Source organism: Prionailurus viverrinus, chromosome F1, assembly GCF_022837055.1.
Source record: "Prionailurus viverrinus isolate Anna chromosome F1, UM_Priviv_1.0, whole genome shotgun sequence".
NCBI classification, from domain to species: Eukaryota; Metazoa; Chordata; class Mammalia; order Carnivora; family Felidae; genus Prionailurus; species Prionailurus viverrinus.
The window spans coordinates 59,597,641-59,617,196 of NC_062577.1; positions in this window are offsets into that span (position 1 = coordinate 59,597,641).

Sequence of the window (19,556 nt, forward strand, 5' to 3'; positions counted from 1 at the left end):
TTTGGACGGCCCTACACACATGCTTATGGGCTACAAAGTATTTTTTTCAACGTTGGTTTCATCCCTTAGGCCAGCTCGCCTTCTTTAGTTTGACAGACTCTGCCTCACATCTGTCACTTCACATTTCACACACATTTGTTTCTTGCCGGGACCCTAAAAAGGTTTTTTGGTTTTGGGTAGTTTTTGTTGTTTTTGTTTTCTTGCTATTACCCCTTCCCATAGGTTCACTGATTGCAAAAGCTAGTGACACATGCCGAGAGCATCAAACCGCCACCAGACCCAGGAGGCCACCCAGCATGGCGCCCTCCCCTGCTTCCCCCTTCCAGCTGTCCTCGGCACAGAAGTAGGAGGTGCGTCAGCGAATATGTGAATGAGCGATTGCTCTGTTTGATGCACCCATTTCTTATCCTTACCTCCTCCAACCACAGCTCCAGGAGGAGGTACGTAATGGCCCAGCTTATGACTTAGGCTACTCAACAGGGCAGCCCCGTGATCTTAGCACATCAGGGAGATGCTAGTGAAACAACATTTTATTTTTACCCTCTATCGCTGCTTCCTCTCCCAGGCAAGTCTTAGGAGAGCTGGAGAATAATTGAGGGAACATCCTGTTGTCCTCAACACAGTGAAGGTGCCCATGTGTATTTTGTGTATTGATCTCCTCCTTATTCCAGGTAGAAAGGCACTGGGTTCTCGGAGGACTGTCAGTCGGTAACAGGACATTCGGTTGCCAGTAACAGAATCCCTCAGAGGGCGGCTTGCACAAAGGAAGGATTTAGCAGCTGCACAGAACAAGAAGTTCAGGTGTGGGCAGCGTAGGGCTGGTTAGCGGCTCGGTGACGGTTCAGTGACGCAGTCCCCTCCTCTGTCTTCGGGCTCTGCCATCCTGACCGCGTGGCTTCAGCTTTATGGTCACAAGATGGCGGCTGCACCAACCACCGCGTGTGCGCCCCAGACCAAGAGACGGGGAAAAGAGCAAAAAGATGTGTGACTAACTCTGTCCTTTGAAAAACCTTCCCAGAAAGCCCACCCAGCAACTGCCGCTTACATTTCGCTGAACAGAACAGGGCCGCGTGTGAATCTCCATTTTCAAGGAAGTCTGATGAAGATGAGTCTTTCTTCACCACGCTGACTACAGTTCCAAATAAAATCAGACTTTTGTCACCCAAGAGGGAGAGGCTGGATAGTGATTGGATAGGTAATTAGTGGTCTCTCCCAAAAGAACAGCATTTGAGATACAAAAAAAAAAAAAAAAAAAAAGTCACCGAAGATGTTTGTAAAAGAAATTTCAAGGTCTAATTTCTAAGAACCTTCATTTTCAATTGATGGCACTCTGCAAAGGCACATCAGAATGTTAAAGTTGGGGGTGTGGGGAGGAACATTTCTTCAGCACTGGTCCTGAAGGCCAAGAGTGAAAGCACACCTGTATTCGTCAGGTGAGATTAGGGGAATTCTGTATAGGATTTGCTACAGGAATTAACTGGTCCTCCTCATATTAGCTGAGCACACACCTCCCGCGGACACGAAAGGATGGAGATATTCCCCTCACGTCAAGTCAGACAACGAGGCTGCCAGAGAACCACCTGACGCCTTGATTTGTGCTCCCTGGAGGCTCAGGAACTCAGGGACTGGAATCCCATTCCAGGGAAAGACTGAAGACAGGAAGCCATGTTCAGCCATGGCCCGAGGGCAGAGTAAAGGAGGTGACTGCCTCCAGATTGAGATGTTCTTCCCCCAAGAGCTGGGCAGAAACGTAAGCTTTTTGAGTCTTAGGTGTTGGACCCCCTAGAAGAGAAACACTCTGGGTTTGTTTGAAAGTGGATTTGAATTAAGGAGACTGGGGATTCTCCCTAACTTGCACTCTCTCCTTATTTCTGCATCACTGGGGTCCCTATGAGTCATGTGACCTTATATCCTGGTTGTCCTGGGGCCATCCCACAAACCAAGCCTGCCCCAGCATTCCAGAAACTCTATGACAGGTCCACCTTCCATTCTCAAAGGTGTCCCACTGTGGATAATCAATTATATGGTCACTTGGTAATGAGGGACTAAGACACAGCACTGAATCGCCAGCTGGCAGTTTCCCAAGGTCCTAATCAATGAGGGCCCTAGCACATTACTGGGAAGATTCTTACCAATATCACTTTTGAGGGAAAGTGTCTACATGGCAATAGGGCAATAGGACTAGTTCCAGGCACCAGTTAGGATCTAGAGAGGTCACAGATGGTATCAGTATTGCTTTCTCAGGACAGTAACCTCGGGTAAATGGAGGGCCTTCACCCTACACATAGGTTAGCCAGTTTGAACAGATCAGGGGAATAGAAGGAAGTGTGAAGGATAGCTGACTCTTCACTCTCCTGTGCAGAATTCAGTGCTAAATAAACACTGAACAGGGGCGCCTGGGTGGCTCAGTCGGTTAAGCGTCCAACTTTGGCTCAGGTCATGATCTTGCGGTTTGTGAGTTCGAGCCCCATGTTGGGCTCTGTGCTGACAGCTCAGAGCCTGGAGCCTGCTTCCGATTCTGTGTCTCCCTCTCTCTCTGCCCCTCCCCTGTTCACGTTCTGTCTCTCAATAATAAATAAACATTAAAAAAAATAAACACTGAACAAATAGGCAATCAGTTTAAATATCAGTTGAAGGTGGGGCCAAATTCACTGGCCTTCCATGGATTTTCACGTCTTAGTAGAGCCTTATCTATGCATCATCATTTGGCAATTATGAATTACCGCGTCCTTTATTTCTCTACAGTGTTATTTTGGGGCTTGTGAGGGCTGGAATATGCCCAGAAAGAGTTTCTCATATGTGAAAAACATCCCTTACGTATACAGCAGGACCCGAAATTGGGTAGCACGTTATCTTTTTGGATGTGGATTCTGTCACAATTACTTTTGTTATCCCTCCCGGAACGTGAGGAGGGAAAACAGAGGAGGAAAGAAAATGAGCCAGATATAGGACAAATATCCAGCTACATGGGTTAAAAGTATCCTGGAAATAGAGCAATTGTTGGAAACGTGTCAAGAAATATATCTTTAAATTTGATGATTGATAAAAACTTTGATCGGGACAGTACCCTACTAGGTGCCACTCGTAATCCGTTTGAAATTGTGCCAATTCATCAGGCATCGCCTTTGGGGTCATTCATCAAGTTTCTCATCTGCTGACTTTGTTCCCAGTTCCTATTTCTCCTTGTCCGCAGAGCACCAGAAAGAGTTCGTCACACCCTGCCTTGGTCCATTCAGGCTGCTTAGGGACAACAGAAACTGATGTCTCACAGTTCTGAAGGTTCAAGATCAAGGTGTCGGCAGATTCAGCATCTGGTGAGAGTCCATCTCCTGGTTCATAAATGGCCATCTTCTCACCGGGTCCTCACATGGTGGCAGGGGCTAGGAGATCTCTGGTGTTCCCTTCGTAAGGGCACTGATCCCACTCATGGAAGGTGCCATTGTCATCACGATCGAAGGCCTCTCTTCCAAATACCTCCCGTTGGCGATCAGGATTCCCACATATGGAATTTTGGAGGGAGACGCAAGGTTTCAGTCTGTCACACACAAGTTGCCGAAACCCAGCTCTACTGGGTCTGTCCCATTTCCCTAATATCACCATCTAATAATAGTAGCAAAAAAATAAATGGGGCTAATCTGGCATGGCTTGTTCTTTGTGAACTCAATAGAGCCTGAATTCTTACTTTTAAAAAAATGTTTGTTTATTTTTGAGAGAGCAAGCACGTGAGCTGGGGAGGGGCAGAGAGGGGGTGGACAGAAGATCCGAAGCCGGCTCTGCGCTGACAGTAGAGAGCCGGACAGGGCTCGAACTCACGAACCGTGAGATCATGACGTGAGCTGAAGCCAGACACTTAACCGACTGAGCCACCCAGGCACCGTGAGCCTGGCCTCTTATTAATCATGATCACTACCACTTCTAAATGGCCACAAACCATAGCACCCAAGGATCCATGCCAGCCTTGTCAGGATCTATGAAATCCATCTTCTCCTGTTTGAGAATCAAAATAGCATTTGCCCATTTAGACTTCTGGCATCTCTCTGATCTGCCATGATTCTGCAAAGATCACACGTTGCATTAAAAGTTGCCAGATATTAAAGGCTTATTAGGTATCAATCAGTGTGCTGAGAACTCTTACAAGCATCATCCCCTGTATGTCAAGGTTAATGGACCAAGCCTTAGTGTCACACGTGCGAACATAAAATGCTAATTTTTAACATTTTTACATCGACATGATAGAATTTGTTGTCCATTTTCCTACAAAAGTCAGGTGTCCTCATATTCTCCTGCCTGCCGAGTCACAATTCATCTGTGATATCCTAAAGCTCATCACTCAAGCCCCTGTTCCCACTGACCTCCAGAAGCCCAGTGCCTTTCTCAAGTCCCGGGGATCTCAAGGAGAGTCTGCTTAATCCTGTTGTCACTCCTCACCACTGAGAACAGCTCCTCTCGGCTTTTTCAAGATGCTTCTCCAGACCACTATGGTCTCCCCTCACTTCCACACTCCAAGGTTTGAGCCCTTCCTCTTTTTCCTTCCCAAGCAGAGCTGACTCTAAGCTCTAACAGTCAATAAACCGGATTTACTACTTGACCTGACACAGTGAAAGGGTCCTGGGTCCACCTCAGCAATCTGAAATACGACAGGGCTACTAGGGCATGAGGAGAAGGGCAGGAGACCCCTGTGTTGCCAATCCCTCTATTTTACCTCTCAGACCTGGGGTTAGGGCTGGTCAGACCCTGTTCTTTCTGGGGGGCCCCACAGCCACGTGGTTCCTCTGTGTACACACCCAAGCCCACGCTCTCTCCGGAAGGAAGTTGGACCAAGACGAGACAGGATGGATATATGACCAATCATAAGAGCAAGGCGGGCATAAGAGGCAGGTGTCCAGCCACGCAAATGCGTCGTGCATTGTTTCCAGAGATGCTGCCTTTCTTTGAAACGTTTGTAGTGTTCTCTTTTTCGAAGGGTTTTTGTTTTATGTGGGAACTAAATGCCTTCAAGGGAGCAAACTCCCATGCTTTCAGGGTGATTTTAATTTCTAAAAGCAGGCAAAAGGTATTTGGAACTAAGTCTGACAATTAAGGTGAGTAATGGGTCTTAGAGTCAAAAACCAGATGTGACAGTGTTGCAATGATAGTGATGTTTTCTGTAACGGCGGAAATAGCTGTTAAGGATATTCCCAAAGAGGAGTTTACGAAGATGTTTGAGCAACGGCAGAATCATTTTGAAGCACAGCACCCACCAGAGAAACATGGTGCCGGGACCCGAACACAGCCTTTGTTGGTCAGATCCAGGGCTAACGCGACACTCTACCACTCGCTCTGTCAACGTGGAAACATCTCATGGCCATTTTTCACTTGCTGTTCCTCTGCTTTAATAAGCCAATAATATTTTCCTGGAAATTGTTGCGAGGGCTATCATGCCAGGTGAGTGGGCCACTGTGGACGAAAGACTTCTTCCACTTTCGCTATTTCGGCGGGCAAAGCCTAAGACACTTGGAAGCCCTTGCTTGCAGCCAGCCTCGAGGTGGATATTTTAGAGCCATTCAGAAAAGGATCACGTCCTTGTTAAAACATTCTTAATTTGCTGCTTCCAAGTGTCAATGCACACGGGAAGAGAAGAGTTAATTCTGAGTGCTCAGGAGGCAAATAAATTGCATGGATAAGATATAATTTTGTAAAATTCAAATATTCATAAGTGGTGACTCCGTTGGGACTGTCCTACTAGCCCAATGCCCAATAAAATGGAGTTTTGTTTACTACTTTGCTGCCCGATTGGTGGGGCATCCAGGCTGAGCTGGCACGATAACAGAATCCAGAGCAAACTATACGAGTATTTACTGAACTGAAATTTTATTTCATAGAATATATTCTTACACACACACACACACACACACACACACACACACACACACACACTACACAGAGACAGAGAAATGAATAGACATCCAGTCTGGAAACCCTGGTTTGAGACAGTGGGAATAATAATGAAAAGATATACAGAAGCATAGTTTCCCATGGTAACAGCCTTCATTGGAGAAATTCTGTCAGCAACTGGATATACTTATTATTAAAACTAATTGAAATAAAATTGTAATGTTTATGGAGCTACTAAGCACTGTATTAAATGCTATAGCCACATTATCATATTTGCTTTGTTTAGTCTAAAAGTTAGTAACCTCTAGCCACATTTTCAAGAATGAAGTCTCATAGGTACAAACAGATTAGAGAGACGTATCAATTCGCAAGTAACAGACGTCACCTTCCAAAGGGTACACGAGCAGTTTGGATTTCTTGGCACATCCTCTGAAGTCAGGGAATAGACAGGCCAACAAGGTGGAGACTTTTCTTGGATGCCGGAGGGAGGAAGAGAGGTCGTGAGGGCAAGGAGAGAGCCCGCTCTTCCAAAGCAAATCATTTATTGTTGGATTGCTGGTGATTTTACAAAACAGATGAGTTCTGCAGCTGGGGAAGCCATGTTTCACCAGCAGGCAGAATTATGGGGTCAGTCTGAATTCCATAAAGCTTCGGCGGTTTGTGAAAGGTACTATATGGGCCTCAATAAACAACAATGATCAGTTAACCTCTTGCTTCCGAGATGCTCCTGGCTTTCCATTTGCGGTAGGACCAGACTGTGAACGTGGCTAACAGCATCCCCCCCACCCCTCTGCCCCCGAGGATCCTGCCCTTCACAAAGCAAACGCGTGGTGACAAAATGACAGAAGATGATCTCCAAATCTCAGTCCACTTGATGAGTATAGATGTTGGGTTTCGGTGTGAAGGCGTCTTATGTTACCACTGGCCCCTTCGTGACAAACAAAGAAGAAAGCGCTTCTCTGTAGAGCTTTGATTTTGTTTAAAGTCCCTCTGATGGGCGCCCGCTCTCAGTAGTTATATAACAAAGTGGTGGCATAATATATGGGGGCAGTGGGGCGGGAGTTGAACGTACCTGTATTTGCAGCCATAATGAGAGCTTGGAGGTAACAAGGGGGGTGATTTGGATAATAATTAATAACCCGAGTTCCAGGGCAACAAGAGCAGCATGCAAATGCGATGGCCCTGCAGTGGCCCCTCTTGAAGAAGAAGGTGCTTTATTGCCTCTGTCAGGCGTTCTCAGCTGTGATTCCTCCCGGCCCCGGTGGCTGGCATACTGCAGCTAAACATTAGGCGGTAATGAATGACAACCCGGCCACTCTGTGCACTTCAGCGGGAAGCTGCCATAATTGGCTCCCCCATCACCATCATCCCCCCCCTGCTCTGCAGAGGAGAGGAGGCGCTGATGGCAAGCACTCTGACAAAATGCAAAGGGCCCTGGGACCCACCGCGGGACTCCGGGGGCCCAGAGCCTCTTGTACCAATGCCATATTTGCACCCTTCCCAAAAACAGAGCCCGGTTGCTTGGGATAGGAAACACGCAGCTCTTCCCTTCACTCTGGGAAGTGCCTGACTCCAAGGAGAGAACAGAAGTGCTAGAATTCTTTATATGCATGCCTGCTCTCTGGGCCTCTGGTTTCCTACAGAAATGCTAGAATGAGAAGATCCACAAGGAAGATGGAAGGAAAAGAAGTGAACACGCTTCATTGGGAGTTTGTTGTCTCCGAAGCAAATCGAAGGCTTTCGCTGTTGTTTTTAATGCCCGACTGGGTGCCCAGACCTTTGTTCTAACTTGACTTCTCCACTAGATATATGATCCTGCACAGGCCGGTTAGCCATCGTGAGTTGCGAACAGCAATAATGTCATCCATAACTACTGAAAATGAGACAACATAGCAGTTTAAGACCATATTTAAAAGTTAAAACTGTACCAATAAAAAGTTCTATTCCTATGTGTATCTTCTACTCCACCCCCCCAGTTTTTAAGCTTCTTTTCTGTTACAACAACAGACCTGCTTTCTGTGCCTTGAGTTCCTTAATAAGGCAATCCTCTGACATCTTGGCTTAAGTGACTGCATTTAATTGCAAATTAAATGCTGTATTTCTTCCTAGTACGCAGGCCCAGTGACCACTTGAACTAGAGGGCCAGGAATAAGCTTGATAATGAAGAGTAAACATTAGTGGACTCTTCAGTGTCGAATGTGAAGTCAAACTCTAGAAAGCAAATACGTGGTGCTTACAACAATAGCACACAGCTATATTCTGAATGAGGTCCCGGTCATTTTAAAAATTGTTTTTAATGTTTTTATCTATTTTTGAGAGAGAGAGAGAGAGAGAGAGAGAGAGAGAGAGAAAGTGGGGGAGGGGCTGAGAGAGAGGGAGACACAGAATCCGAAGCAGGCTCCAGGCTCCAAGCTGCCAGCACAGAGCCTGACGCGGGGCTTGAACTCACAGACCACGAGATCACCTCGGCCGAAGTCAGATGCTTAACCGACTGAGCCACCCAGGTGCCCCAGAGATCCTGGTCTTTGACTTGTAGGTACTGGAAATATGGCTGAGGTTATCATCTGGTATTCGATTGTTCCATAGAGTTAACTTGAACATGTAGAATGGTGCTTTAATTTGGCAATCCATACATATAATGATTTGAAAACAAATGAGCTAGTATCATGAGATAAGAACTGCATACAGTTTATTGAGTGGTGAGCGGTTCAGCCCAGTCATGAAGAGCAGAGGTTCCTGAAAGAGACTGCCTGAGTTCAAATACAAATGGAACAAAGATGTGCTATGAGGGGCCTTAATAAATTCGCCTTGATTTTTTACAGAGTGGTCCCAGAAGATTGTGCCACTAGGGTATGATGAGCAAGGAATTTGTGATTTTTATATATATCACTAATATATATTTATTAATGATTTTATATACATAAGTGATCTTATACATATAAAATATATATATATATTAGTGATTACATATATTATTTATTTTGTATATATAGCACATATCCTGGGTTGAGTGTATTTCAAGAACACAAGGCTTGTTTTTGAAAATGAAAGTAATTCACCATTCTAATGAACAAACGAGAAAATCATGATCATCTCAAGGTATGCAGAAAAAAACACTTGACAAAATCCAATCAAGGAAGCATTTTGAGAAACACCCTGAGAACACCGGGACTAGGGACACACTGCTTTACTTGACATCTAAATCCTTCAGCAAATATATGTAGTAGTAAAATATTGAAAAGCTTTCTTCCTAAAATAGATAATGAGACAAGGGTACTTACCATCACCTTCTGCTCAACATTATTCAGAAGGTGGTAGACGGTGCAACAAGATAATAAAAATAAGTAAAAGGTATAAGCATTGGAAAACCGGAAATAAAAAAATGTAAGTAAAAGCTATAAGGATTGGAAAACCGGAAATAAAACTTCCCTATCCACAGGGAACCAGACTATGTAGATAGGCCAAAAAAAAAAAAAAAAAAAAAATCTAAACTCTTAGATTAAGGAAGATAGTTTAATGAGATCACTCAATACAAGGACAAAAATAACAATCAATTGTGTTTCCATAGAGCATAGACCAATAACAAGGCAAAGAGCATCAGAGAAAGACCAGGAGGCTCCAATAAATGACAGGGAAAGAGGTACAAAAAATACTGGCTTACTCTGGTTTCTGAGGATCTTTGTTTGGTCCTTAGTCACATTCCCTAAAAGGCCTGTCTTTCTCACTCTTGGGTTCACTGGAATACTCCAATTCCTTTTTATTGCCAAAATGGGGGAAAAAAAATTAAATGAAAAGAATTTCTACTTAAACAAGACTGAGTGCAATTCGTTAGTGTATTCTTTCTATTGAGGTCCTTTAATTAGTTTAAAAAAATTTTTTATGTTTTATTTTATATTTGACAGAGAGAGACAGAGACAGAGCATGAGCAGGCGAGGGGCAGAGAGACAGAGATAGAATCTGAAGCAGGCTCCAAGCTCTGAGTTGTCAGCACAGAGCCTGATACAGGGCTCGAACTCACAAGCAGTGAGATCATGACCGGAGCTGAAGTCAGATGCTTAACAAACAGAGCCACCCAGTCTCCCTCCTTTAATTTTTTTTTAATGTTTATTTATTCTTAAGAGAGAGAGTGAGACAAACAGAGCATGAGCAAGGAAGGGGCAGGCTCTAGGCTCTGAGCTATCAGCACAGAGTCTGACACAAGGCTCGAACTTGTGAACCACAAGATCACCACCTGAGCCGAAGTCAGAAGCTTTACCAACTGAGCCCCCCAGGTGCCCCATCTACTGAGGCCATTTAAATGACAGTACAAGTATTTTCAAAGATAACAGACACATGAGAACAAAGAAAATGAAAGAGGAGACATCTGTGAACAAGGGATGCCCTACCAGGCTTCCTAGAAAATACTCAGTTGCTGTGTGTAGACATTGAAGTCCACCATATGCATGTGTGCAGATCCTTTGGACAGCTTTCCAGCCCCTTGAGCTTTCATACAGATATGCCATCACGGATTATGAGATAAGTAAAGAAAACATGCAACATCAAATATGGAAGTCAAAACAAAATAATGTGGAAGAAAGAAATAATGGAGAATATATTCACTTTCTATTGCTGCGTAAGAAATTAGCACAAACAGGCTTAAAATCACTCTCATTTATCCACTTGCAGCTTTATAGATCAGAAGTCCAGGTGTGGCTGGGCTGGCTTCTCTGCTTAGTGCTCCACAAGGCTGAGATCAAGGTGTTGTCCTCCCTGAGTTCTCGTCTGGGGTTTGGGGAAAGGATCTACTTCCAGGATCATTTGGATTGTTGGCAGAATTCAGTGATTGCAGTTTTGGACCGAAGCTGCTGTTTTCTTTCCAGCTATCTGCCAGGGATTGCTATTGGCTCCTAGAGGCCACTCTCACTGGGGTCTCTGCCACCTGGCCTCCTTCCATCTTCAAAGCCAGCAATGGAGAATCTTCCTTGAATCAACCCTCATTCACTCTTCAATCTCTTTCACCAAGAAGAGCTCAATCCCATTTAAAGACTCACCTAATTAGGTCAAGCTCACCCAGGATAATCTTTCTTTAAAGTCAGCTTATTTGAAACTTTAGTTACATCTCAAAATCCAGCCACAGCAGCAGCACCCAGATTACTATTCGATTGAAAAACTGAGATCAGGTGCATGTACACCATTGGGTAGGACTTGGGAGTCCACTTAGAAAACTGCCAGCCATATAAAGGTCAGAACAAAACCTCATAAAAAGTAGGATTGAAGTCTTCAAGGATTAATAGAATATTTTGCATCCAGTAAAAAAGAACTGTATGCCATGAAAAAGGAACAATTAGAGAACAAGGAAGCTTTTGGAAATGAAAATCTGCAGCAAAAGTTGTTAATTTACAGAAAGATTAGAAGATAACCAAAGGAAAATTAAAATATTGCAAAGGAAAATAACAATCATATAAAAAGCATGAGGAAGAATTAAATTCAATGAATAATATTTGTAAGTCAAGAAATAGAATGTTAAGAATAAATAGCCAAAACAATTAAAAAGAATGAAATCTTGCCATTTGCAACTATGTGGATGGAACTAGAGGGTATTAGACTAAGTGAAATTAGCCAGTCAGAGAAAGACAAATATCATATGACTGAGGAATTTAAGATACAAAACAGATGAACATAAGGGAAGGGAAGCAAATGTAATATAAAATCAAGGAGGGGGACAAAACATAAGAGACTCTTAAACACATAGAACAAACTGAAGGCTGCTGGAGGGGTTGTGAGTGGGCTAAATGGGTAAGGGGCATTAAGGAGGACACTTGGGATGAGCACTGGGTGTTATACATAGGGGATGAATCACTGGAATCTACTTCTGAAATAATTATAGCACTATATGCTAATTAACTTGGATGTAAATTTAAGTAAATAAATAAATAAACAAATAAGAATAGACAAAAAAATTTAGAGGTGGCTGCCTTTTAGTACTAATTTATTTGCTTGTAATGAAAATCAGAATTTCATTTTAAGATTTAGGTATGACAGATTCTGACACAGAACAGTATTGATAATATATTGAGTTTTTAAAATTTTATTTATTTTGAGAGAAAGAGGGAGAGAGCAGGAGAAGGTAGGGACAGAGAGAGGGAGGGAGAGGATTCCAAGCAGGCTCTGTGCTGCCAGCACAGAGCCTGACGTGGGGCTCGAACTCACGAACTGTGAGATCATGACGTGAGCCGAAACCAAGAGTCAAATGCTAACCGACTGAGCCCCCAGGTGCCCCGATAATATGTTACCCGATGAAAAACAAAGAGTGGAAGAATAATATACATAATATGATTTAATTTCTGCAAAAATAAGGCAGTAAGTTTCAAATGCTAGGATACCCCTAGAGGAAAATTTTTGAAGAACATAGAAGATGCTGGGTTAGAGAGTGAAGCGTCTGAAACAGACAGTTTCTGGTGATGGCAAGACTCAGGCTGTGATCCTGAGACAGGGTGGCTTACGGGCAGTGGAAGAACAGGTTCAGAGAGAAGACATCAAGAAAATAGGGGGCTTGTGCTCCACTCCACACTGGTCTGCAGTGTAGACCCTGTTTCCTTCCATCGGAGCATTTGGACCACCATCAGAGAATACTTGTTCTCTTGCTCAGAATTCAGGACGTGAGTACTGAATTTCATTTACTGCTGTTTTATAGAGGCCACAATTTTAGATCTTACTGCACAGAACTTGAGCAGTTTCCCTCCACTTGTAGTGTTGGCAATGCCTGCTGCCTGGTTCACCCTGGTAATGGCTTCACCTTGTTTGTCCAACCCTCTGGCTCTCTCTTCTGTCTCCCAGAAACTCTGCGATCTGCCTGTGATGTGCTAGTGGAAAGGAATTTAGCCTTGCCAGGTTTGGGTGAAGAGAGCAATTTTCCGAATGGGTCTGAAACTGAAAACTTTTCCCCACTCAGAAAAAAAATGATGTCTCCACTAGACTTGCTCTGAATTAATGTCAGACGCCTCCCTTGATAGCCAAGTCTTTAAGGTTTCCTTTTTTTTTTTTAATGTTTATTTATTTTTGAGAGAGACAGAGCACAAGTGAGGGAGGGGCAGAGATAAAGGAAGACACAGGATCTGAAGCAGGCCCCAGGCTCTGAGCTGACAGCACAGAGCTGGAGGCAGGGCTTGAACTCACGAACCACAAAATCATAACCTGAGCCAAAGTTGGATGCTTAACAACTGTGCCACCCAGGTGCCCCATAAGGTTTCCTTTTTGACCATCCTCTGCCCTCTTACATGTAGGCACCTTCAACTGTGTAATAGCATAGTCCCCCAAGATCTTATAAATTAATTTTTTTCTCAGAGGAATTGTTAAATATGTATATGGGGCGCCTGGGTGGCGCAGTCGGTTAAGCGTCTGACTTCAGCCAGGTCACGATCTCGCGGTCCGTGAGTTCGAGCCCCGCATCAGGCTCTGGGCTGATGGCTCGGAGCCTGGAGTCTGTTTCCAATTCTGTGTCTCCCTCTCTTTCTGCCCCTCCCCTGTTCATGCTCTGTCTCTCTCTGTCCCAAAAATAAATAAAAACGTTGAAAAAAAATTAAAAAAAAATGTATATTATAGTGATATTCACTTAATATATACATCTTACCCTCATTTTCTTAAGAACTTTTAGACAAATGAAAAGAATATAAACTTCATTTTAGATTGAAATTCCCTTTATATGCTGCTACTATACAGCTTTGGCAATGTTTTAAGAGGGAGAGGTTTTATTAACTGCGTTTGCTCAGCAGCTTTTGAGTTATGAGATTAGGCAAAATAGACTGTATAATGCATAGTGCCTATTCCCCAGAGGGATTTGACCCAGGCATAACTTAGATAGGAAAGTCTGTGTTCAGAACCAAACTCTGCCTTCACGTATTTGTGCACAATCCTCCTTGCATTAATGTTTCCTTAAGTTCATTTAAAAAAGTGGTATGCCCGCTCTTCCTTGACTCTGAGACATCCCTCGATTTCAAATGGGAAGTAGATTTTCATGTCCCTCTTTCTTAGAATCTAGGACATAAGCTATGGTCAATTATATAAGGTATGACTATTCCTGCAGTCCTGCTCCCCGCTATGTTCTGAATCACATAAGATCACTTAGGCCTTCAAGCCTAATTTTTGCACAAGGAAGACTGTTTGTTGATCCCAGTAGCTTACAGGAAGTGCCCAGGCAAGCACATTCAGCCACATGGGATGAAATCAATCAAGGTTTCTACTTTTCAGCTCTATTAAAATCATTCCAGTAGTATCCACTTAGGGTATCTCAGGTCTACTAAAAGCTTTATATCTTCTCTACCTTATGGTGTCCATCAGTGGCTACCAAAGCTACTCTCATAATTACTTAATCCAAGTGTTAAGAAGGGTGCTTTTTCTGCGATCCAGCTCCAAGCAAAGTCTCCCTCGTACACCCACACCCCACCTTTCTCTGTCTCAATCATCCTACCCTTATAGAAATCCTTGATCTTCCTCTGCACGTCTGAAATTCAGAGCACCATGAGTAGGCTCTGGCAGGACATAGGTCAATACCGGTTAGCAGATTTGACTCCATTCTCTAGGCTGTTGGGAAGGTGTCCCTTCCCATATTAAATTCCCCATGTTAGTCTTTCCCACAGCTAGAAGTCAAAGATTCATGTATGACCCAGACACAATCACAGCTAACTCCAATGAACCTACTGTCTGGTAGAGACACATTAGTGAAGGATCAGCAGGATTCCTGCAGTTACCAAAGAGAGGGAGGGACACTTCAGCAACAGCATGAAGATCAGCATGTGGGCATATGAAGCAACGAGTACCCACTTTGCAGGATGGATTGCAATGCCATTTTCAATAGAGCAATAGCAAGATCTAGAGCCATAAGTGAAAGCTGTTGTCATATTTATTGTCCAGACATTGTCTTCTCATGTCTTCTTTGTATCTCCATCACGATCACCTGTATATGGAGTTCTTCCCCAAATGCTTACTAGTAATTCCATTCCTATTTCCTAGATCGAAAAGGATGCCTAGAACTCAAGATTTTATATAGAATATCTGATTCCCACCATTACCAGAGAGACCTGGCAGGCCTGAGTGGTAATAGCTATGTCCGCTGTGAGGATGGGACTGGGGTTAAGATTCCAAATTATAAGAAATGGTGAAATCAAGGAAATGGATGAGTGACTAAATCCAGATCTATAAAAGGAAAGCAAGATAGGGGCGCCTGGGTGACGGTAGGTTAACTGTCTGACTTCGGCTCAGGTCATGATCTCACAGGTCATGAGTTCGAGCCCCATGTCAGGCTCTGTGCTGACAGCTCAGAGCCTGGAGCCTGCTTCAGATTCCACGTCTTCCTCTCTCTCTGCCCCTCCCCCACTTGTGCTCTGTCTCTCTGTCTCTCTCTCAAAAGTAAACAAACATTAAAAAGAAAAGAAAAGAAAGATATATTTACAAGGTAGAACACATTCAGATCCCACAGCTGAGGAATTAGGGGGCAAAGACCAAGGTTGGGTGAAAGAATTAAGAACTCACAGATTACAAACTGGATAAACATTATCAAGGTATGGAGTAGGGCAAGGTTAATACCTTGAACCCCAGTTGTGGTAAAAATCTAGGTGACTATAAGGACATCTTGTTGTAAATGTGGGATATGCTGATTTAAAGGACAAGAGCCAGGTATACATGTAGCTCCTGGCCCAAATCCCAGAAAATCACACACCTGATCCTATGTATATTAATAAACATTCCTAAGAGGTCCATAGGTAGGATGAAAAATTGTTCCATTTTTTTTAACCAATTGTTCCAGCTTTTTTAACCAAAAATCTCCTTGTGAGCAAATATTCAACATAAAAAAATCTCCAGCAAGTAAGTTTAAAGTCATACAATTAAATCCTTAATAGCCTCTTAATGTCAAAATCTAGGTTTCTATAATTAACTTTGATAAACTATATTATAAAACATTGTAATGGCCTTCGTATCAGTTTTCTATCGGTATATAAAAAGTTACTACAAATCTAACAGGTTAAAAGCACACTCACTTATTAGCTCATAGTTCTTTTGCTCAGAAGCTTGATAGAGCATGCCTGGGTTCTCTGCTGAGGTTGAAGTCAAGATGTCCGGAGGCTGCGTTCTCATCTGGAGCTGAAGACTCTCTCCCAACCCTTCTTATTATTGGAAGAAATCAACTCCCTGTGGTTATAGAACTGAAATCCCCATGAACATGCTGCTGTCAGCCAGGGACAGATCTCAGCTCTAAGAGCTGTTCCTTTCCCACATCCACCCCCCCCCCCCCATAAAATCGGCAACACACAACTTCCCTCATGAAAAATCCCTCTCATATTTTCTATCTCTCTGATTTCTTCTTCTACACCCACTCAGGGACAACTGTCTGACTTGAAGGGGTTCATGTGATTAGGTCAGGCCCATCTTGATAATCTCTATATTTTATGGTCAACTGATCGGAGATTACAATCACATCTGAAAAATCAATCATAATGGTACCTAGAGAAATATCTGAAGCCTGCAAGGAGTCGGCCTCTTGAGGCCATATCTGCTATCCGTTCCCTCCTCTTCAACTGGTTCTCTCCAGTGACCCAAATGTCCGTCATCCTTTGAACACAGAATTTTGCCACCTACTGTCTTTGCTTATTATTTTCTCTTTTCCTGAGTTGCTCATTCACCCCATTTCCACTATGAGAAATCCTGCTTAACTTCTACTAATAAAAGGACAATTTTTTAGGGCATTCTTTTCCACCATAAATGACTAGAAAACTGGACAATATATAGGAAACAACTCTTTTTCAGGCAATAAATGAAAAGCAGTTATGATTCTTGAGAGAAGGGAAATAAATATAGTGAACTCTATAAATACGCTGGATTTCCACTGGCAATACATTTCTGGACTACATAATTCAAGAAGGAGGAATCCAAACAAAAACTGGCAGTCTCACAGACTTGGGGAGATGGGGTGTGGAGTTCAGAGATGCCAACATGACTAGAATTTGCAGGGCAGAGTCCCAGAGAGAAGGAACTCATACAGAGAAATCGTTTCAGAAATCTGCATGGGTGCCTAAGGTCTCTGGCCGACTACCAATCTATGTATCCATTAGGAAATTCCACAGTCAATGCCAGGGAAAGAGCAAGTACTAAAGGACCTTAAGTTGAACAATTCCCAGAACTTCACACAGGGTTGGAAATCCTTTAGGTCCTTACCATCCAGAGAGGAGAGGCTATCTAACACGTAGGACACTCACTAGAACACTAGAAGGGTCACACGTTATTAGGGTGAAGAGCAAAGGCTACTCTACTCCTGCCCTAAGTTTAAAAACATGCCTCAAAAGAATCACTTGATCCACAAGTAATTATATTGCCTGAAAGAATAAATTTCAACACTGTGTAAAAGAATACAACAGAGGGGTGCCTGGGTGACTCAGCAGTTAAGCTTCTGACTCTTGGTTTTGGCTCCGATCATGATCTAAAAGTTCATGAATTCAAGCCCTGTGTTGGGCTCCATGCTGACATTGAGGAGCCCTTGAGATTCTCTCTCTCTCTGCCCCTTCCCTGCTGATTCCATCTCTCAAAATAAATAAATAAACTTAATTTTTTTTTAAAGAATACAATAGAATCCAGCAAAGAATTATGGAATATTCAAAATGTCCAGCATTAAATTTAAAAAGCACTAATGTGAAATAGAAAGAAATTGTGGTCTATAATCAAGGGTTGGGGTGGGGGATGGGAGGGATAAAGAAGGAACCTGTCAGTAGAAATCTATCCACAAAGAAAAAGAAAAATTAAATTAGCAAGACTTAAAAACAGTATTTTAAATATCATAAATATGTTTAAGGGTTAAACACACACACGAACCAAATGGGGAAAGAAATAAAAGGTGCTTAACAAAACAGAGTAGAGTTTCCAGAGATGAAAGTGTCTGAACTGAAAATTACATGGATGGGTTTTAAAACAGATTAGACATTGAAGAAGAAAAGGTCAGTGAACTTGATGCCATAGTAACAGAAAATATCCAAACTAAAACACAGAAGGAAAAAAAGACTAAAAAACAAAAAGACTCAGGAAGGTCTTATGGGAAAATAACAAATTCTGGTCCCAGAAAAGAGTAGAAAAACAAAACTATTTGAAAAAATCATGACTGAAATTTTTCTAATCTGATGATGGTCATCACTCATTTATCCATGAATCTCCATAAACTCCAAGCTGAGTCAACATATGGAAAATCACACCAGCGACATCACAATCAAACTGCTACATACCAGGTGTAAAGAAACACAGCCTGTGAGTGGGAGAGAGCAAAAATCTAGTAAAAGGGCATTATCAAACTTGGAACCAGACCCATGAAAAGAGTATGGATAGAAAAAGACCACATCCATGCAAAACTGTTGCAAATGTCAGAAGCTGTGAACAGAAGATTTTCTGATACATCTCTGAAAAAATAAATAAAAGCAAAGCTGAAGAAAACAGTAACACAGCATTTAAGCAAGCCCAGGAGAATACTTATAAGCACCTTGAATCAGAAATATGAAAGCTAAAACAAAGAAATGTACCCAGAACAGGGTAGAAACAAAATTAATTTTCCTGCTGAAAGAAATAGAAGAAAAAGACAGGATCATATCAAAAAAGAAGCTAAGTCACTGGGTGTCCAAGTGAGATTAGATTTGAATGCAAACGTAAATAGAATTGAAGAAAATCAGGCAAGCAACAAAGGGAATAAAAATGAAATAAAAGAATAAATGAAAGCTGGAAAAGTGAGGGGCGCCTGGGTGGCTCAGTGGGTTAAGCATCCGACTCCAGGTCATGATCTCACCATTGAGAGTCTGAGCCCTGCATCTGTCAGTACAGAGCCTGCTTTGGATCCTCTGTCCCCACCCCCTCCCCCGCTCATGCTCCCCTGCATATTCTCTCTCTCTCTCTCTCTCTCTCTCTCTCTCTCTCTCTCTCTCAAAAATAAACTTTTTTTTTTAAAGAAAGCTGGTAAAGTGATAAAAATGGGAAACTGGAATACAGATGACTGGTGTCACTGAAGAAAAATATCAAAACAATGTAAGAGACCTAAAGTTTAAACTATAACACAAAAGAGAGAAAGAGAGAGAGAGACGTTTAGACTTTCCAGAAATAAAAGAATCCATCCATTGAAAGGGCTCAGGAGTTACTAGAGAAAACCAACCTAGAATGATATATACTCTGAGACGTAAAATAAAAATAGGCAAGGACTCTGGAAGAAAAAAAGATGAAATAAATTGCAGAAGCAAGAGAAATAGATAGACTGCTCAAAAGCAACATAGAAAAACATGGTAACAGTGAAGCAGCATTTTCAAGAAACAAGGAAAGAAAGTACGAACCAGGGATATTATAGCCAATCTGTCCTTCAGGATTTAAGGTTATAGAAAAACAGTTCTGCATAGGCCTGAACTCATATGGTATATGCACGTATACCATATACATGTGCCCTTCCTGAGGAAATCTATTACAAGACAAACTTTATCTAGTCACCTGGCCAAATCTGGGACATTTTAGCACAAAACGATAAAATAGTCAAATTATAAGTCATTAAAAAATAAGAATTAAAGAGTCCATACCAATGAGAGATGGAGAGAGAGAAAGTGAAAGACAGTGAGAAAGGTGGTAGATAGATAGATACATACATACATAAATACATACATACATACAGAGATAGATAAGAAAGAGAGAGGGAG